The sequence below is a fragment of the Xenopus laevis genome, chromosome 7S, assembly GCF_017654675.1.
Source record: "Xenopus laevis strain J_2021 chromosome 7S, Xenopus_laevis_v10.1, whole genome shotgun sequence".
Classification (NCBI taxonomy): Eukaryota; Metazoa; Chordata; class Amphibia; order Anura; family Pipidae; genus Xenopus; species Xenopus laevis.
Window position 1 is genome coordinate 64,872,157 of NC_054384.1, and position 22,302 is coordinate 64,894,458.

The 22,302-nt window shown below is 42.7% G+C and overlaps 1 long non-coding RNA gene across 1 annotated transcript in view; it reads left to right on the forward strand.

The window, feature by feature from the left end:
* The first annotated feature begins 6,738 nt into the window (after positions 1-6,738).
* Positions 6,739-22,302, forward strand: part of LOC121396108 — a 31,666-nt gene continuing 16,102 nt past the window's right edge. The window contains exon 1 of the long non-coding RNA XR_005962827.1: positions 6,739-6,796. This is a non-coding gene — a long non-coding RNA (uncharacterized LOC121396108). The remainder of the gene's footprint in view (positions 6,797-22,302) is intronic.

Sequence of the window (22,302 nt, forward strand, 5' to 3'; positions counted from 1 at the left end):
TTACAACCTAAAGGCAGCCATACATTGGTCTATGGGGTGCCCTCAAAGTAATCAGCCTGCGGCCTCAACAGACAGTGTATGATTTCCTTTTATTGTTCTGATTGAAAATGCTCAGAACAGCAGGAAGTAAAGTGGAGCTGCATTGGACAACATGAGGCATCTCTAGATAATGGGTAATTGTCAGTAAATTGATACATTACCCAAACTCTCCGGAGCATCTTCATGATGGCCTTCCTGAACTGTTTTCGGAGGGTCGGCCTCTCCACCACCAGAGGATCTTTGATGATCTCTTCTTCACCATCAGCTCCCTCCTCTTTCTCCTCCACTGCAGCAGATTGCTCCTCCATCGTCTTCTCCTCCACTCCAGGGGCATGATGTTCTTCTGCAGAACCTCCTACTTCCGCTCCCTCTTCTTTCTCCTCCTCTTCAGGAACTTGCTGTTCTTCAGCGGGAGGAGCTGTTTCTTCATTTGTTGGAGCATCCTCTTCTTCTTTATCTTCAGCTCCTTCTTCTTTCTCCTGAGAGGCAAGAGCTTCCTCTTCTGCTGCTCCAGGAGCTTCTTCTTCCTCTGCAGGAGCTTGCTCCTCCATCTTCTCCTCCACTGCAGGGTCTTCAGCGGGAGCTCCTTCCTCTTCCTTGTCCTCTGTATCAAGAGCTTCCTCTTCTGCTGCTGCAGGGGCTCCATCCTCCTCTTCTTCATCTGCAGGACTGTGTGCTTGTTTTTTACTAGGTTTGAAGGGAAGAAAATGTAAAAAAATGGGTCATTATTGTAATTTGTTTCCAAAGTATTGCAACTACAATTCTGATCACTGGATGATTAAAATAGCCAGATAGCCTTGTACCTAAGAAATATCATTATACCTGCTACACACCTGTCCCTACTGTAACACATTGGGCAGTTACTGAGCATAGTAAGTTCCATGCTAGACTTCCCCCAGTGATACATGCTGAGATACATGATATGGTTGTAGGGACCTAAAAAAGTTCAAGTCTCTGTGCTATCATTATGGCCAAAAGCACCCGTAGGTACGAGAAAACATCTATATTTTTTTGAATATGTTATGTGCCAGTAAGTGTAATTGAAAGTGTTAATTGCAAAATACATACCCAGCCGCTTTCTTTAGCTTCAGCTCCCTCAAGAACTCATGGTGAAGCTGCGTCAGATGTTGGTTGATAGTCTGTGAGCGCAGGGGAGGCACAAGGATAGGAGCAAAGGGGAAAGAAAGGAGATAATTAGGATTATGCCTGTATATGTGCTGCTAATAGTACCTTTATATGCTGAGGGCAGTGAGGGTGTGGGATTCCCTGCTGGCAGCTGATGTTGTGATATTGTAATTTTGAGCATCAGCCTTTTCTCATCATAGGGAGAAAAAACCCCAAATTACCCCTTGTGCCGTTGTCCCGATTGCAATAGACCAATCAAAGTTCATTATCTAGTGGTTAAACACCCAAGAAAAGCATCAGGGACAGTGATCCCAGGGGAACTTACATTCTCCAGCCGCAAATACTCAAGCTGCTTCCTCCGGTTTCGCACTCGAGTTGGATGATCCTGTGGAAGAAGAGAGTCAATGTTAAGCGCTTTTTTGTACCAATGCCATTATTGTGGCCATGTGAACACTTGTGATAAAACCATTTTTGTTTCTGGTGAAAATGGCACTTGGATGGGTGACTTTAGAAGCCCCCAGGGGAGCAGGAGATACAATGAATAATAATGTTCTAGATTATTATAGAGACTCAAAGTGAATAATAACCTCTCCTATAATAATAATTATACAAGTGACACTTACAGGAGGCAGCTTGGCAGATTTCCTGAGGGCGGCATATTCCCTCTTGATCACTTCCTGTAACATAAAGAAATAAGCAGCGTGAGATAAGAGCTGGCAATCTAATATCATTTGTTCCCTATTCATCTAAACATCTATTCTGCATTACATACCAGCGAGTGGAGCATTTTCCAGTAATGCATAATGTTCTCTTTGGCCCTCATCCTCGGGTCCACGTCGCATGTTAGAAGGAAGTGCTTTCTGAAAAAAGATATCACTGAATGTTAATAAAACATTTTCCAGCTGTATTGCCCTTGCAGTTACCCCTGGGGCAATAGCAAATGATTCCCAACATGTAACAAGTCCATTTATGTTTTACTTACAGGACGATGTTTTCGCCGAATTCGACCCGGTAGTGATGTTCTGCGGGAAAAACACAGTTCAGTTAAATACTGCGCTATATGGGGAAAGGAATTCACAAATAATAAAACAATGGCACAACCTTAGGAACTGATAAATAATATAGGATTTTACCATAATAAGAAGCGAGGGCCTCAAAGTCTGTATATTCCGCCCTGAAGTCCTTCAGGACGGAGTACAGCGTCTGGAAGTAAAAAGAAAAAGCATTAGGGACAGAATACTAAGTGGCTCTGGCTCTGAGGAGAATAGAGACAGAAAGGGGTTTGGGTTTTTATGGGGCAAACATACCAGGAATAAGGGCATTTTATTCTGAAAATTTAATAAACGTAGTGATTGGATTCCATATATACAGTGAACAAACAAGCCGAACTCCAAGGACTTCATTTTGAAAAATAAAGGTGAAGTTTTATTTCAACGTTTTGGCTCCTTAACTGGGGCCGTCTTCAGGAGAGTCTCCTGAAGAAGGCCCCAGTTAAGGAGCCGAAACGTTGAGAATAAAACTTCACCTTTATTTTTCAAAATGAAGACCTTGGAGTGTGGCTTGTTTGTTCACTGCATACTAATGTGTTGACCAACAGTGGAATGTTAAGCGTGATATATATATATATATATATATATATATATATATATATACAGACAGACAGACAGACAGACAGACAGCTAGCTGTTTAAGGAGAGCTGATATAGAAGAGTGAAAGGGAAACACCAGTTCAGATGAGAGAGGATTGTTTTACACTGAGGCATTACCAGAAGAGATGGATTTCTCTGCTTCTTGTCCATCGTTGAAACCTAGAGGGACAAATAGACATAATCAGCCAAAATGAAGTCAAGAGTTGTTCCCCTTTAAATGAACTCTTTGTATGATGCAGAGAATGATGTTCTAAGACAATTTGCACTTGGTTTGCCTTTTTTATTTGTGGGTTTTGAGTTATTGAGCTTTTTCTTCAGCAGCTCTCCAGTTTGCAATTAAAACCATCTGGTTGCTAAGGTCCAAATTACTCTAGCAACCATGTGCTGATTTGAAGAAAAGTAGCAATAACAATAAATGTGTAGCCTTACAGACCATTTGTTTTTTGATGGGGTCAGTGACCCCCATTTGAAAGCTGGAAAGAGTCAGAAAACTATCAAACATTTAATGAAGACTAATGGAAAAGTTGCTTAGAAGTAGCCATCCTGTTATATACTAAAATATACATTAAAGGTGAACAACCCATTTAATTATTTCCTTATCTATATTCTCCCATTTGTATGAAACATTGTTCCAGTCAATGATTAAAGCCCATTATTAATGCTGTTGATGGATTGGCTTCTTATAAATACAATATACAGTAACCGTATGGGCTCATATGCACAAAGCCACGTGGGACCCCCCAAGTGAATTGATGACAGACTCTCTGAAGAAGAAATCATGTGCTGAATCAGTTGAATTTGCAAGATTACCTGTTAATGAAGATTCCCCGATGGGGAAAAAAAATAGGGGGCGGCACAAGGCCGGGCCACCCCAAGGGGGGTCTCCCTAAGGAACCCCTGGCTCTCTTACACTGTTCAGATAAAGATGTAATTATATGAACAATGGAGAAGCCAAAAAAAACTCCCAGGTGTTAATGGGCAGGTGTGAATCACTGAAGTTGCGGTCCAAAAATGCAGGAAAGGCACTGTAGCAATCTGTATAGAAAAGAGAATATAAAGGCAAGTTAAGGAATTTAGCGCTTAATATTTCCTATTTAATACAGAGGAAAGCAGAAATGTATTTTCCCCTAAACTTGAGCTTTGTATCAGTTCCAGCAGGTACTGAGCCTCGGTCTCTAGAATGCTGGAAGTTTCCTCACACAGTCAATTAGCAGACAGCCCTAAATAACTGCCAAAGTCTGTGTCTCCCAACCAGCACTAACATTAAACGCTTCTCCCAAGCACATTTTAGGGGAAAAATCTCCAAATTCACTAAAATCAGGGAGAGGAGCAACATCTGCTAGTCTGAGGGGCGTCACCCAACCTTTTCCCCTATTGTTTTTACTATAGTAAAGGTTATTTGGCAAAATATCTCTCAGAGGGAATATACACTTAACCAACCAACGGACTAAACCAACTGTCAAACCCTAGGTGTAAAGTCTCCTCTGTTCTATGGGACCTGCTGTATGTCCCCCACTCATCACCCCCAACTGTCCCCATGGCACGTGCCTCTGCTTCCCACCCCTAGTTCCAGACTTGGATAAAGGGAACATGTATTTAGCTACAATGTTGGTACATAAGAACAGGGCACATACCCAGGGGCAAAGGGACAAATCTCTAAGGAGCCTGTCAGTACTGGGAACATACATTAAGTATCTTATGGTGTGCTACAGGGTCCCCAAAAGTTACCTTCTGTAGATAATGTGAATATTTGCTGCCAGCTCTGCATAATGCCAAATCCACAAAAAGTCTCCCAACCAGCACTAAGATTAAAGGCATCTCCCAAGCACATTTTAGGGGAAAAATATCCAAATTCACTAAAATCAGGGAGAGGCACAACACCTGCTCATCTCTGTGGGACATTGCCCAAATTCCCTCCTCCTTTTCCACTAAAATAAAGATTTTTTTGGCAAAAAATCTCCCAGAGGGAAAGTACTCTTACCTCTCACCACAGGGCCAACCAACGGACTGAACCAACTGTCACATTTCCTGGTGGAAGTCACCTCTGTCCCCTGCTCTTAAAGGGGAAGTGTCCCCTGTTGAGTGAGGTTTATATGGCATTTATTTCTAATTAGATGTGCAGCACATACACAGACTATTAAGTACACAGAGCATTGCTTTGTATGTGTGGCCTATTGAGTCAGTGCAGTTAGTGCGCTGCCATATCTGTTGGGTCCATTCATTCATCAGCCATGGTTCCAATCAGTGCTGCTGCTCAGTCTGGTAGAACCGGGGGGTCCTTGGCTTGTAGGGGGTCCCTTCCTTAGCCTAAATAGTGGGTAGAGATGGTGGATCTCATTGTTCTTGGTATTTATTGCTTATTGAGCATTTTGTGATTATTTGGAATATGTCCAGCCAATCTTGCTCAGGGATTCAGGTTTAAGTCTGTTTCCCAAGACTTAGTATAGTGAGGTAAGTTGGGGTGTTTGTGTTCCAGCATGACCTTGTACGTTAGAGAGAGTCCGTGTCGGTGTATTTATAGAGCTGTATGTTTCAAAGCTGGTTAGTGGTCTACACACAGTATTTCCTATTGATATAGACGTCATGTAATGTTTCAGCTGTCTGTACCTCCACTTGTCCCCAACTCACCGCTTTTCTTTGTTTTTTAGGAACATGGGGATCTGGTCTTTTTCCATGCCTAGAAGGTGCCTTGATTGAAGATTCTGGAGCCCAAAAGCAGTTTTGTATCCCTTATGTTCAATCCCAGGTAAGTAGTCAGTGTTGTTTCTTATTGGGGTCAGTGGTGATGGATATGGAGCCAGTGAACAGTTTTTGTTTAGCTGGTGCCATATACTTAAAGGGGTTGTTTACCTTCCAAATTTTCAGGTCAATTGTTTTCAGATTGTTCCCCAGAAATATAGACTTTTTTTCAATTACTTTCCACATTATATGAAGAGCATATGTCAGATTAAAAGCCATCTACATGTTCTTCTCTAAAGCTACCACCTAGCATCTGCAGTGGTCTCTGCAAATATTGGCGTCCTTGCAACACATTTGGGAAGGGAGTGTGGCTTTGGGATAGCAGCTATAGTAGGTAGAGATGGTGCCATAGTTTTATGGGATCTCTCTGTACAGGCTATGAGCAAACATAGGGGCTGTTCCTGCTGAATTTTGCCAAGTACACTGGAATACCTTTAATAATTGAATAATCAGCCAGTTGATTGGGTCAGTTTCTTAGGTGGCTATCAGTCTGTCTCCGTTTCATTAGGATAAGGGCCTTTGCAGTATCAACTGGAAGGAATCATTTTCTGTACAGGCTAGCAGACAGGGAGGAATCATTGTGACTGTGATTGAAGTGTCCGGGATATCTGTATCAGTAATTCCCTTGTAGTTGTCTAAGTCTAGGTGAGGAGAGAAAGTAGGATTGCCAAAGACTGGGATATGGAGAGCGGGTGCGTTAATCCACTTCCCAGTTTTAGAAAGTGTCCAGTAACGTCCCTGAACTAGTTGGCTTGTTACATTGTTGGTAAGGTTGGGACCTCATCACCTCACTATACTTTGTATCACAGTGTTGGTCTCTAATTAGTTTCTATTTTGTCCCAACTTGCGGGGAAAGAAGTGTAGATTACACTGTCTAGTTCCATGTATCAATATATGTTTTATCTTGTTACCTAATAGTATGTAGCAGGTAAGATGCTGCAAGGTAGAAGTTATCTCCAAAATCGTCAAATTTAGTTAAGGCTCGCAGCTTGGTGCTTCAGAGTAGAAAGACATGCACACCCAATTTGGATTCAGGGGAATGTCTACTTTCTGAAAATATATGTTTTTTTGGGTGAATGTACATTTTTCTATCTTTGCCCCACAAATTAATGCTGTAAATGTGTTGATTTTGCAGTACCGGAAATGACAGACCATGTGGGGGGTCTTCAATGCTGCGAAAAGACCCGACGTCACGAAAAGACCCGAAGTTGAAGTCCTGAAGCCTCGAAAGGACCCAAAGCCAGGTAAGGAGTAAGGTCCACTGAACAGTGTGTTTTTTATTTTATTAAACCCCTGTATTATGTTAATACTATATAGGCCCCTGACCACCAATGTTTCTTTTAAACTTTTAAGAGGGGGCCATGGCCACCAATGTTTTTAGAAACGTTTTTGGGGAACCAGGTGCAAAGGTTTTTTTTTTTTAACTTATAGCGGGAGGGCCTTGGCCACCAATGATTTTTTTAACTTGTAGGGGGGGTCCTCACCACCAATTTTCTTTTGAAAAAACAAACAAAAAAAAAATGTTTTGGGGGGCCCTTGCACCAATATATTTTTTTATCTTATGGGGCCCTGACCTCAAATGATTTTTAAAAAACCTGTATATGGGACCCTGGCCAACAATGTTTTTGTTTTAACCACCAATGGCTTTTTATAAACTATGTGTGGGGGTTAGTTTTAGCACTGATGTCTATGTGGGCTTTTTACTGTAGTGTGGGCTTGCCGGAATCTGGGGTGGGCTTTGGGCACTGGGCTGGGGTTCTATAACCATATAAAGGCTGCAGGCTGAGTTACACAGGGGACTATCACTCATTGATTATAAGGGATAATGCACCCCCTACTTTAAATGATAAGGTTGTTAGATGTCACTGACTGGCTCTGTGACCATATAAAGGCACAAAGCTGCAGACTAAGTTATACATTGGACCCCGAGTATTACACAGGTATTATATGGTATTGTGTCCCCTACCGTAAATGATAAGAATATTAGCTGTCACTGAGGGGTTCTGTCACCATATAAAGGCACAAGGCTGCAGGTTGAGTTATACAGGGATCTCTCTGTACAGGCTTTGAGCAGACTTACGGACTGTTCCAGCTAAACTGTACTTAGTACAGGGGAATACATATGCTGCTGGGCCCGAGCCTGAAGGGGGGCCGGCAGTGCTGAACTTTTCGAAAGAGCCGGGCCCCCCTTGCCAGTGCCGAAGCCGTGCCACCTCATCCCGAAGTCGCGAACAGCCGAAATGCGGAAGTGCGAAAGTTATGAGCGAAAAGACCCGAAGCCATGAAAATAGCCAAAATTGGAGTCCTGAAGCAGCGAAAAGACCTGAAGTCACGAAAGGAGGCAAAGTTGAAGTCCTGAAGCCATGAGTTCAATTCCAACACCAATATCTATGAACAAACTTTGGGGACCGTTCCTGCTGAATTGTGCTTAGTACACAGGAATACCTATGCTGCCATTGTTTATGGGATGTCTCTGTACAGGCTGAGAGTAAACTGACGGACTGTTCCTGCTGAATTGTGCTTAGTACAGGTGAATTCCTATGCTGCCATATTTTTTGAGATCTCTCTGTAAAGGCTACGTGCAAACTTAGATAATGTTCCTGCTGAATTATGCTTAGTACAGGGGAATACCTATGCTGCCATCATTTTATGGGATCTTTCTATACAAGATTTAATCCAACGTCAGTGCTTTTCCTGCTGAATTGTTCTTAGTACAGAGGAATTCCTTTGCTTACATAGTTATATGGGATCTCTCTGTACAGGCTATGAGCAAAGTTAGGGACTGTTTCTGCCGAATTGTGCTTATTACAGAGGAATTCCTATGCTTCCAAAGTTTATGGGATCTCTCTGTGCAGGCAATGAGCAAAAGTAGGGGACTGTTCCTGCTGCTTGTACTTAGTTCAAGGGAATACCTATAGTTGAATGGGATCTCTCTGTACAGTATATTAGCTAATTTAGGGGATTGTTCCTGCTGAATTGTGCTTAGTACAGGGGAATGCATATGCTGCCATAGTTTTTTGGGATCACTCTGTAGATGTTATGAGCAAACTTAGGGACTACTCCTGCTGATTTGTGCTTAGTACAGGGGACTACATATGCTGCAATAGTTTTATGGGATGTCTCTGTAGAGGACAGTGATCGGAGTTCCCTCTGACCCATGCAATTTGACACTTAACCTTTGACCCATGACATTTGACTACCATAGTTGTAGTCACTTATCTGCCTTGGTGGCTCTTGCCACCATCTGCTTTGATCGGAGTTCCATCTGACCCATGCCATATGACAAATACCATTTGACCCATGGCCTTTGACCTATGTCATTTGACCCATGATGTTTGACCACCATAATGGTTGTCACTTGTCTGCCTTGGTGGCTCTTGCAGCCATCTGCTTTGACAGTCTCCTCTGACCCATGACCTTTGTCCTCCACAGTGGTTGTCATTCGTCTGCCTTGGTGGCTCTTGCTGCCATCTGCTTTGAGGGAGTTACCTTTGACCCCTGACCTTTGACCCATGCCATTTGTCTCATGATCTTTGACCCATGAACAGTGCCCTCTGACCCAAGACATTTGACCAGTGACATTTGACTCATGACCTTTGACCCATGACCTTTGACTACCATCATTTGGTTCGCTTATCTGCCTTGGGGACTATTGCAGCCATGTTCTTTGGTGGAGTGCCGTCTGATCAATGACCTTTGACCCATGACCTTTGACCCATGACGATTGACTACCATCATAGTGGTCGTTTGTCTACCTTGGGGCTTTTGCAGCCATCTGCATTGGTGGAGTGACCTTTGACCCATGTCATTTAAACCATCATCTTTGATACATGAACTTTGACCACCATCGTGTGGACCGATTATCTGCCTGATGGATCTTCCAGCCTCCTGCTTTGATTGATTACCTTTTGACCCATGCAATTTACCTATCTGCTTTGGTGGAGTACACTTTTTGACCCATGACCTTTGACCCATGACCTTTGACCACCATAATGGTTGTCACTTGCCTGCTGTGGTGGCTCTTGCAGCCATCTGCTTTGTCAGAGTCCCCTCTGACCCATGCCATTTTACACATGACCTTTGACGTATGACAGTTGACCATTATCATGAGGTATGCTCATCTGCCCTTGCAGCCATCTGCTTTGGCGGAGTGCCTTCTGACCCGTTACCTATGACCCATACAATTTGACCACCACAACGGTTATCACTTGTCTGCCTTAGTGGCTGTTGGCACCATCTGCTTTGACGGAGTTCCCTCTGATCCATGACCTTTGACCCATGCAATTTAGCCTCCATCATGGGGTTTGCTTATTCCTGTGCTAGACCATCCAGTCAGACCCCTAGCTTACTCTAATGGAGTGCTTTTGAGTAAACGCCAATTTAAAGTCTAGGTATCTTACCCATGACCTTTAGCCCATGCTCTTTATTGCTACATGTGATACCAGATATGAGAGTCGATGAACAAAAATTTAACAAAATCCCTCCAGTTAATTCTTCTGATCAGCACAACAAAATTTGCAACTGTGCCTTTACTTGGCAGCCTTCAATACCATTGGACCTTCCACATTTGACACGTGACCTTTGACAGCCATCATGGGGTTTTCTTATCGGCCGTCGGGGCTCTTGCATCCATCTGCTTTGGTGGAGTGTCCTCTGACCTACGAACTTTGACCCATGACCATTGACCGTCATCATGAGGTACACTCATCTGCCATGTGGGTTCTTGCAGACTTCTGCTTTGGCGGAGTGGCTTACTCTGATCATACTCGCTTCATCCCCTCTTCCTGGTTAACCTAACCCTCAACCCTAGTTGCGGGTTAGGTTGTGTCCAGAGTCTAGTGCCTGTTGTGTGCGGGCACTAGACTCTGAGGCCGAGCCGTAATAGCTGACAGACGCTGTGCGCGTGTTGTGTTGGGGAGGCCCATCTCGCACCTTTCTCACCTCCCAAATTGGAACGCCAGGGATTAGCTGATCCCTGGATTGCCTAGGCAGAGTAAGGGCGCCTAGTGTTGGAGCACGGTCCGGTCGCACTCGATGTGAAGCGGCTAAGCCTCGTGGTGTCCAGGGGTTTGCCGTGGTTGATCAGCCTGATGGAGGCCTAGTTTGCAGTGGCACAGTAAGCCCCCAGTGTGGGAGTTGCGTCTCACCCAACACTTACTGGCTGGATAGCAAAGCCAATATGGGGAAAACCCAAAGACAAAGGGGGGACAAAGCAGCGAAGGTGAAGGAGACGCAGGCTAAAAGCAAATCGCTACCGGCAATAAATGCCGAGGAGGAGAGAGCACTCAGACACAGACAGCGAATCAGGGGAAGATCACGAAGAGCAAGACCTACAGTCCTATATTGCACAACTACCCTCTAAATCGGATTTAAAGACATGCTCCATGAGATGACAAGATCTATTAAAGAGGATATCCAGGATATTGAAAGAGACATCAGTGCCCTTGCCATACGGACGGACAACCTGGAAACAAATATTGATAAGGTTTCCGCCCACCAAAGGTCAATGCATAAACACATCACAGATCAAGATAATAAAATATCTGAATTGCAAAGACAACTGGAAGACCAGGAGAACAGGAGTAGATGGAACAATATCAGAATAAGAGATGTTCCTGAGGTGTTAGTAAATGATGGGATCCAACCAGACTGCCTCCAAATATTTAACAACCTCCTGAAAAGAGAGTCAACCTTAGAGATAGAGATTAGCAGAGCACACAGGGTGCAAAAGTTTAAAGCCACCTAACGCCCCACGTGATATCCTGTGTTGCCTTCATAACTTTTCTCTTAAAGTGGAGATTTTACTGAAAGCCAGAGAGGCAGACGACGTCTCCTATGAAGATAGCACTTTAAGACTTTTTCAAGACTTATCAAGGCAAGCCTTGATTAAAAGGAAAATGCTGAAACCACTGACCGGTATATTAAGAGGGAAAAAATATACTCTACAAGTGGGGACACCCCTTCTCCCTCACGGTGATCAAAGATGGGATAACAGCAATTATCAGATCTCCTGCCGATACTGGAAGTTTTATGCATAAACTCATAGATCTACCCGGTTGGCTAAAGGACCCTGAGCAACTGACAGAAGAAGAATTTGAACTAAAGGAGGAATGGACCCAAGTAAAGGGCCCTAAGAGAACTTCGGATATCTCAAGAACCACCCGTGGAATGACAAGATTGTCTCCAGAATGATACTGCAATACCATTGGAAGCCTTCCTCCCTCCTGGAGTGCTAGGAGTTTTTTGAAACCCTGAAAAGTAGAGCCTCAGAGCGACATACCCCAGATACTTATGGATAGAAATAGCTAGAGTACTACATTGATTTAATAGCTATACGGGCACCCCAAATGAGAATCTGTCCTGATCAAGATATTGGTATGTTCAAGGGCGCAGCAGAGGGCCCCAATCACCTATGATTGATAAGTATTTAAGACCTTATCCTGCCACTGCTGTATAATTTTTCTTCACAGCTATCTTATCCTCTTTTATAACTTTAAAGTGGACCTGTCACCCAGACACATAAATCTGTATATTAAAAGTCCTTTTCAAATTAAACATGAAATCCAATTTCTATTTTTTATTAAAGCATTCATGGCCGTTGTAAGCTCATTTAAAAATCTCAGCTGTCAATCAAATATTGTCTGCCCCTCCTCTATGCCATGGGCATAGAGGCGGGGCAGGCAATTACTTTCACTTTCCATTCAGCACTTCCTAGATTTCACTGCTCTTCACACATTCCCCTGTTCTCCTTACCATTTAATTGTGTAACCAGGGCATGGGAATGGACATTGGGTCCTCCATTCTGGTGCACAAACAAGATTTTGAGATGATGCAAGGCTTGTCTTAATAACAGTGTCCACAAAATGGCTGCTGCCTGCTTGCTGTCATTTTGAATTCCCAGACTGAAGGAAACAAGATTCAAATAATTTATATAGTGTTAATTAAAGTTCATTTTGCTTGACTAATGTGATAAATAGGAATTTTGAAATATTTTTTTTGGGTGACGGGTCCCCTTTAAGTTCCTTTTCTAATAAGGGTTATGACGACTTTTCAAGGATGATGCAAAAACTTTTAAAAACTCACATTAAATAACAAAGTGCTCCATCATAGACCAATCATTGCACCTCATTCAACATTAACATCTCAGTGTGATCATGTGTTCAATTAAGGGCCTATCACATTATAGCGAATCTGCATATATTGTTAAAATAAACAAAAGCGATGTCCCATCATGTATATATCAACAAGTTGCATTAAAATATACATCTATGTATTCCATAAAAAAATAAATACGTGAATAAATATTTAATACTTTTTGAATACAACCATTCCGTTGGTTATAATTTAAAAGACAATTGTAATTACTTAAAAACATCCACAAAGATGTCACCAGTGTGTTTCAAAAAGGTCACGGTTTACAGATAATCCATTAAAATTACAAGTGTAACAAATACACTGTAACAACTACTGAGGTAAAACGAAACAAATGTCTGGCAACTTAATCTTCTTCCAGTGAGTGGAAACAGGAATGTAAAAAGTTGGAAAACATTTTTACTTCCTTGTTTTGTGACCAAATAGTACGTGTCTGATTTCCCTTTCCCACCCCTAATTTGAATATGCAAATCCTAGATTCATTGCATAAAGCGTTATACAAAGGAATACATATACTTTTTAAAATGACTTCTCTAATAATAAAACAGTGTCTTGTTACTTGATGGTAAACTAAGTTAAAGTTTATGTGTTTTTAGCAGAATTAAGAGATGGAGATCAAAATCCCTTCTACGGCTGGACAAATTATACGGGGAAAAATAGAATTTATGCAAATCTCTCTCAAAAATGTTTCCCTGCTGTAATAAAAAGTTCCTTTAAGTTACCTAAGTTAGCATTTTTGGGAAACAAAAGTGCCGAGTATGTTTCCGAAACTGGCGATTTACTTTATTTGCCGGTGGCAGAACAACCCGGATGCACCCACAGAAGAAGAGAGAGCAATGGAGGGGAGGAGGAATACGAAGGGGGCAAGAGGAAAGCAATGGAGGGGAGGGAGGGGAGAGCAGGGGGTAAGTTGTGGCGAACCTGGCTAGGGGGAAGGCAGAGACATTTTAAAGGTAGCTACAGCGACCCCTTTCAATGGCGTCGTAGGACCTGCTTTCTGCCTGCTGTCCTAGTTCTGGCCCTGGCCAGTTGGAAAAACATTTCAGGGATATGTTCACCCATGTAGCACAAATTTAAACGTTGGGCATCATATCTCCAGTGTGCATCCGTCTTTAAAGGCTTCACCCAAGTTTATTGCATTGTAATTACCAACTTCTGCTCCTAGATGGCAGTGTAGAGTTGGTTGGATCTATGTTTACCTGTATAATAGTGTTTGGCCACTAGAGGAGTAGTGAAACACATAAAAGGGATGGAGTTTAGAAGTTTGAATTGAGACAAAAAACACAGGGGACAGATGTGCATCACAGGATGAACATCTACTGAAGAAGCCACTGAGGAAGAACCACAACCAGGACCCAAGTGAGTAGGAAGTGGGAGGCTCAGTTAGCATTAGGTTAGTTTTTCTTATAGTGACTGTAGCAGTTGTTATGAGTCAGTTCAGGACAGTGAGCCAGAGGTTTTTTGTGCTGGGGCTAAAGGGTTATGGGCTCATATTGCGTGGTTTGTGTGTATTTTGCAAAAAAAAAAGTCATGATCTGTGGGTGAACCTACATTAGTGGGGAGTTGGATTGGAAAACTAAAGTATGTTGGTTTCAAAGTGCACCTTCAATTTGATCTTTTTCCCTTCTTTTTTAGGTCTATTATCTGTTACAGAAAGGAAACTTGTACAACGGCAGATTTTGAAAGGTGTATGTTGTCAAAAAAAAACCCATATATAGGTTTTTTTTAAATGTATTTTTTTTACATACATTTGTCTTTATCAGGAATATTACAAATAAGAAAGCCGAAGAAAAGAAGGATATAGCAGAAGGGATAGAAGAGAGATCAGAGACAGAGGAAGACGTTGCCTGGGACCACTCTCATGGTAAGTATTTATGGTTTGGTCGTACAGAACATGTTTGTAAAATTAGTCACAGCATTGCTGTGGGAGATATTGGGGTTGATATTGTGGGTTATTTTTAGCAGCCATAGTGGCCCATTTTTTAGGTTTTAGTGCGATGTTGGTTGGCTGTGAAATTTTACAGAAGGTTGTTTTCATGTTGTATATATGTTTAATAGTTCTAGGAATCACTGTTGCTTAATTTGTTTTACAGGTATGGGATCTGTAATCCAGAAAAGCTCGGCATGTCAAGAAGGCTTTCTCCCATAGGGACTCCATTTTATTTAAAATTATCCAAAAATTGTTCTCTGTAATAATTAAACAGTACCTTGTACTGATCCAAAAACTAAGTGATAATGAATCCTTATTTTTGAAGCAAAATTCAGCCTATTGGGTTTATTTTATTGTTTTAAATGAATCTTTCTAGTAGACTAAAGTATGAGGATCAAATTACGGAAAGATAGTTAACAGAAAACACTGAGCATTCTGGATAACAGGTCCCATACCTGTACTGAAGATTTTACCAGTTGGGGATCTAGGATTGCCTGGATGCTAATCTGGATAAATAGAATATTGATTTTTGTCTTTAAGAAAGCAATTTGGAATTCTGGCCAATAAAGAACTACTTTTGAGACCTCATTTTGTGTTGATTATTTGCAGAGGGTTGGGAGTATTATCTTTGGAGCGGCTGGGAGGATTTTAATACATAGATCCCTCACCCCACTCCTGTACATAACCCCCTCACTCTCCCTCCTGTACCATAATCCCCTCACCCCACTCCGTAATTAATCCCTCACGCCCACTCCTGTACATTAACTCCACCACTCCCTCCTGTATATAACTCCCACCCTTCTCACTGTAACATACCCTCACTGCTCCCTTCTGTACATAATCCCTACACCCCACCCTGTACATAATCCCTCCACCCACTCCTGTACATAACTCCCACACTCCCTCCTGTATATAACTCCCACCCTTCCTCCTGACATACCCCTCACTCCTCCCTCCTGTACATAATCCCTCACCCCACTCCTGTACATAACCCCTCACTCTCCCTCCTGTACATAACCCCTCACCCACTCTTGTATCAACTCCCACACTCCCTTCTGTACATAACCCACAAACACACAGACAGACAGACACACAGACATACGCCCTTGGGAGAGGTAAACCGGAAGGATTTAGGCCATGGTGTTGGGTCGGCAGCAGCAGTTGAGTCTTTGGGTGGAATGCTGAAAAAAAAAAGATTTAGAAAGTGTTGACATGAAGCCTAATATCTCAAGCCTATTCTTTATAATCACTGCGTGTTTCAATTTCCAAAGGTTGGATTATCTAAGGCAGATGTCCCAGCAGTCCCTATAAGCATTACCTACCTCCCCTGTTATTGGCCTGCTATAGAATCAACACTTTATCTGCAGACTTCGATCTCTGTCAGCAACCTCTTACAACCTAAAGGCCAGGCCAAACATCGGTCTATGGGGTGCCCTCAAAGTAATCAGCCTGCGGGCTCAACAGACGGTGTATGATTTTCCTTTTATTGTTCTGATTGAAAATGCTCAGAACTGCAGGAAGTAAAGTGGAGCTGCCACTGGACAACATGAGGCATCTCTAGATAATGGGTAATTGTCAGTAAATTGATACATTACCGGCATTACTCTCCGGAGCCTCTTCATGATGGCGCTTCCTAAAGCTTGTTTTCGCAGGGTTGGCCTCTCCACCACCGGAGGATCTTTGATGATCTCTTCCACCTCAGGAGCTCTTCTTCTCCATCCGCTCCCTCTTCTTTCTCCTCCGCTACAGGAGTTTTCTCTTTGTTTTCTTCAGGAGGTCCTACCTGTTCTTCTTCCCCTGCAGGAGACTGTCGCCTCGTTTCTTCTCAGCTCCACTGCAGGGGCTTGATGTTCTTCTGCCAGAACCTCCTACTTCCGCTCCGTCTTCTTTCTCCTCCTCTTCACGAAGTTGCTTATCTTCAGCGGGAGGCGCTTTCCTCTTTTTCTTTATTGGAGCTTTCCTCTTCTTCTTCTCCAGGAGCGGCTTCCTCTTCTGCTGCTGCTGCAGGGGCCCTGCATCATCCTCCTCCTCTTTCTTCAGCTGCAGGACTTTGTTTCTTACTAGGTTTGAAGGGAAGAAAATGTTAAAAAAAAAAAAAAAAAAGGGTCAATATATTGTAATTTGTTTCCCAAAGTATTGCAACTACAATTCTGATCACTGGAGGATTAAAATAGCCAGATAGCCTTGTACCTAAGAAATAACATTATGCCTGCTACACATCTGTCCCTACTGTAACACATTGGGCAGTTACTGAGGCTGAGTAAGTTCCATGCTAGACTTCACCCAGTGATACATGCTGAAATACATTGCTATGTTTGTAGGGACCTAAAAAAGTTCAAACAAGTTTCTGTGCTATTTACTATTAGTATGGCCAAAGCACCCAAGGTACGAGAAAACATCTATTTTTTGAACGTTTAAGTGCCAGTAAGTGTAATTTGAAAGTGTTAATTGGCAAATCATACCGACAGTGTCGGCCTGGCCCGGCGGGATACCGGGAAAATACCGGTGGGCCCCGACCTAGTGGGGCCCCGCCGGGCGCAGACCCCTCTCCCAAACAGTTTTTTTAAAAAAAATAAACAAAATTTCGGCGGATCGCAGCGCCGTTTGCGTGCATGCGCGCCTGTTTACGCTATGCGCGTCTAGCGCCAATTATACGCATGCGTGCCTGGCTTTTCCGTTTGCGGCATGCGCGCCTGCGCCGCTGGGCATTATGCGAGCGGGCCGATTCGCCTAGGTAAAAAGAGGGGGTCAGAGGGGGGCCCTGGACACCAGTCCCGGTGGGCCCCGGGCACCAGTCCGACCCTAGCATACCGAGCGCCCTTCCTGTAGCTTCTGCTCTCTCACAAACTCGTTGTGCAGCTGGTTAAGGTGTTGGTTGATGGTCTGTGAGCACATGGGAGGCACAAGGATAGGAGCAAAGGGGAAAAGAAAGGAGACAGTTAGGATTATGCCTGTAGATGTGCTGGCTAATAGTACCATTTATATGCTGAGGGCAGTGAGGGTGTGGGATTCCCTGCCGGCAGCTGATGAATGTGATATTGTTCAGCCTTTCTCTCATAGGGAGAAAAAAACCCAAATCACCCCGTGTGCAGTTTGTCCTGATTGCAATGGACCAATCAAAAGTTCAGTATCCTAGTTGTTAAAACACCCAAGAAAAGCATCAGGGACAGTGATCCCAGGTGAACTTACATTCTCCAGCCGAGATATTTCTAGTTGCTGCCTCCGGTTTTGGACTCGAGTTGGGAATCCTGTGGAAGAAGAAGAGTCAATGTTTAAGCGCTTCTTTGTACCAATTATTATAGAGACACACAGTGAATAATAACCTCTCCCATAATAATACTAGTGACACTTACAGGAGGCAGCTTGGGCAGACTTCCTGAGGGCGGCATATTCCCTCTTTGATCACTTCCTGAAACATAAAGAAAGAAGCAGTGTGAGATAAGAGCTGGCAATCTAATATTATTTGTTCCCTATTTACCTAAACTCAATTCTGCATTACATACCAGTGAGTTGAGCATTTTCCCAGTACAGGATAATGTTCTCCTTGGCCCTCATCCTCGGGTCCACTTCGCACGTAAGAAGGAAGTGTCTTTCTGAAAAAGAAAGATATCACTGAATGTTAATTAACATTTTCCAGCCTTATTGCCCTTGCAGTTACCCTGGGCAATAGAAATGATTTCCCAACATGTAAACAAGTCCATTTATGGTTTACTTACAGGACGATGTTCTCGTGCTGTATTCGACCCGGTAGTGATGTTCTGCAGGAAAAACAGTTTCACATTTCTGTTAAATACTGAGCTATATGGGGAAAGGAATTCACATATGATAAAACCATGGCACACCTTAGGAACTGATAAATTTATATTAGGATTTTACCGTAATAAGAGGCGAGGGCCTCAAAGTCCGTATGTTGCCCCCTGAAGTCCTTCAGGACGGAGTACAGCGTCTGTAAGTGAAAAGAACAGAGCATTAGGGACAGAATACTAAATGGCTCTAATGCTGCTCAAGTCGTCAGCCTGGCTCTGAGGAGAAAAGAGACAGACAAGGGTTTGGGTTTTTTATTGGGGCAACAATGCAGTAATAAGGGCATTTTATTCTGAAAATTAAATAAACGTAGTGATTGGATTCCCTGGATGTCAGTTCTACATGCAGCAGAGGCAAAAGGTTTGGCAGCTCCGACATATATATAATATATTTTTTTTTATTTTTATTTTTTTTTTTTTTCATACAGCTGGAGCACTCTTGTAAATAGGCAATTGCCCAGGTGCAGTTATGTAAATTATACATAGAACAACGAAAAATCGCACACACAGACTTATAAGGTGCAAAAAATAAAACAAAAGATTTATTGCAACGCTTCCGGCTCCTGTACTCGAGCCTTCTTCAGGTGGCCCTGAAGAAGGCTCGAGTACAGGAGCCGAAACGTTGCAATAAACCTTTTTTATTTTTTGGCACCTTATGGGGCAAAATTCACTAAGGCGCGAAGCGCCGAACGCTAGCGTTAATTCGCTAGCGTTTGGCATTTTCGCTACTCGGTGCGCAAATTCACTAACGAACGCTGCCGTAGTTTCGCTAGTGTTACTACTTCGCAACCTTACGCAGGCGAATTTTCGCTAGCGACGAAACTACGCAAATTCACTAACTTGCGCAGTGTACTGAACGCTACCCTTTTACGCTAGACTTCCTTCGCCACCCCATCTCAGACCTGGCGAAAAGCGCAATAGAGTAGATAGGGCTTGTTTAAAAAAAAAAATTTTTTTCTAAGTCCCAAAAAACGCTGGCATGTTTTCTACATGATGGTTGTGATAGGCTGAAAAAGAAAGGCTCCCTTCCTCCCCCCTACATTTCCTGACTCATGGCAACTTACCTAGACAGTGGGCACATGTGTAGGGCAAAATAAATTTTTTATTTGCTGATTTGAAGGTTTTCTAGGCATTTGGTAGTGCAGATACGTATTCCTCCATGAAGTTGAATTTTCGCGCCGTATGCAAATTAGCCTTCGCTAGCCGGGTAACTTCGGCTTTATATAGCGAATCAACGCTAGCGCAAACTTCGCAACCTTACGCTAACCCCTATGCGCAACTTCGGATTTTAGTGAATTTTTTGGCGGAGCTGGCCGAAACTTCGCCTGGCGAAGTGCGGCAAAGTTGCGCGCTGGCACAACTTTCGCATCTTAATGAATTTGCCCCTATAAATCCTGTGTGTGCGGTTTTTCGTTGTTATATCTCTATATATCTATATATATATATATATATTACTATATATATCTATATCTATATCTATCTATATATATATATATATATAATATATATATATTATAAATATATATATACTATATATAATATATATATATAAAAGAAGCAGTGCAGACAGACAGTTTAAGTAGAACTTATATAGAAGAGAGAAAGGGAAACACCAGTTCAGATGAAGAGAGGATTGGTTTTACACTGAGGCATTACGCCAGAAGAGATGGATTTCTCTGCACCTTGTCCATCGTTGAAACCTAGCAGGGACAAATAGACATAATCAGCCAAAGTGAAGGCAAGAGTTGTTTCCCTTTAAATGAACTTTTTTTAGTTATGTGCAGATAGTGATATTCTAAGACAATTTTCACTTGTTTTTCTTTTTTTATTATTTGTGGGTTTTGAGTTATTGAGTGTTCTTTTTCTTCAGCAGCTCTCCAGTTTGGCAATTTCAGCCATGTGGTGCTATGGTCCAAATGACTCTAGCAACCATGTTCTTTGAAGAAAAGTAGGCAATAACAATAAATGTGTAGCATTACAGACCATTTGTTTTTTGATGGGGTCAGTGACGCCATTGAATAAAGCGGGAAAGAGTCAGAAAAATTCGAAACATTTAATGAAGACAAGTGAAAAATTTGCTTAGAAAGTAGCCATCCTGTAACTACTAACATATACATTAAAGTGAACCACCCATTTATGTATTTCCTTATCTATATTCTCCCATTTGTATGAAACAGTGTTCCAGTAAATTGATTAAAGCCCATTATTAATGCTGGGCTGATGAATTGGCTTCTTATAAATATCCCCATATACAGTAGCCGTATGGGCTCATATGCACAAAGCCGACCCCCCGAGTGAATTTACGAGCAGACTCTCTGAAGAAGAAATCATGTGCTGAATCAGTTGAATTTGCAGATTACCTCTTAAAGAAGATTCTCCGATGGGGGGAAAAAAATAGGGGGCGGCACAAGGCCGGGGCAACCCAGGGGGGTCTCCCTAAGGAACCCCTGGCTCTCTCTTTCACTGTTCAGATAAAGATGTAATTATATGAACAATGGAGAAGCCAAAAAAAAACTCCAGGTGTTAATGGGCAGGTGTGTAATCACCGAAGTCGGGCGGTTCCAAAAAATGCAGGAAAGGCACTGTAGCAATCTGTATAGAAAAGAGAATATAAAGGAGGTTAAGGAATTTAGCGCTTAATATTTCCTATTTAATACAGAGGAAAGCAAGAAATGTATTTTCCCAGCCCTAAACTTTGAGCTTTGTATCAGTTCCAGCAGGTACTGGGAGGGCCTCAGTCTCTAGAATGCTGGAAGTTTTTCCTTCACAGTCAATTAGCAGAGAGCCCATTAAATAACTGGCCAAAGTCTGTGTCTCCAACGCAGCACTAACATTAAAGGCTTCTCACCAAGCAGCATTTTAGGGGGAAAAATCTCCAATCACTAAAATCAGGGAGAGGAGGCAACATCTGCTAGTCTGAGGGGCGTCACCCACCTTTTCCCCTCTTGTTTTTAGCTATAGTAAAGGTTTATTTGGCAAAATATCTCTCAGAGGGATATAGCAACATTAACCAACGGACTCAAACCCAACCTGTCAAAGCCCTAGGTGTAAAGTCTCCCCTCTCTTCTATGGGACCTGCTGTCTGGTCCCCCACTTGCATGCCCCCCCTAACTGTCGCCTATGGGCACGATCTGCCTCTGCTTCCGCACCTCCCTAGTTCCTTATGGTGTGGCTGGGCAGGGTCCCCAAAAGTTTCCTTCTGAAGATAATGTGAATATTTGCTGGCAGCCCTGGATAATGCCAAATCGCAACAAAAAGTTGTGTCTCCCAACCAGCACTAAGATTAACAGGCATCTCCGGAAGCACATTTTAGGGGAAAAATCTCTAAATTCACTAAAAATCAGGGAGAGGCACACCACCTGCCTAGTCTGTGGGGACATTGGCCCAATTCCCTCCTCTTTTTCCATTAAAATAAGGTTTTTTGGCAAAAAATCTCCGCAGAGGGAAAGTAGCTCTACTCTGCACACAGGGCGCAACCAACGGACTGAACAACGTCACCTTCAGGGGAAGTCACCTCTGTCGCCCATGCTCTTAAAGGGAAGTGTCCCTGTTGATTGAGTGAGGTTTATATGGGCATTTATTTTGCTAAAATTAGAGTGTGGCAGCAGCATACACAGACTAATGTAAGTACATGATCGGAGAGCAGAGCATTGCTTTGTTGTGTGGCCTATTGAGTCAAGTTGCAATTACTGCGCTGACCATAGTCTGTTGGGTCCATTCATATCATGCAGCACATGGTTTTTGGGGGGTCCTTTGCTTTATAGGGGGCACCTTAGGCCTAAATAGTGGGGGTAGAGATGGTGGATCTCCATTGTCTTGGTATTTTATTTGCTTTATTGAGGCAATTTTGTGATTATTTGGAATT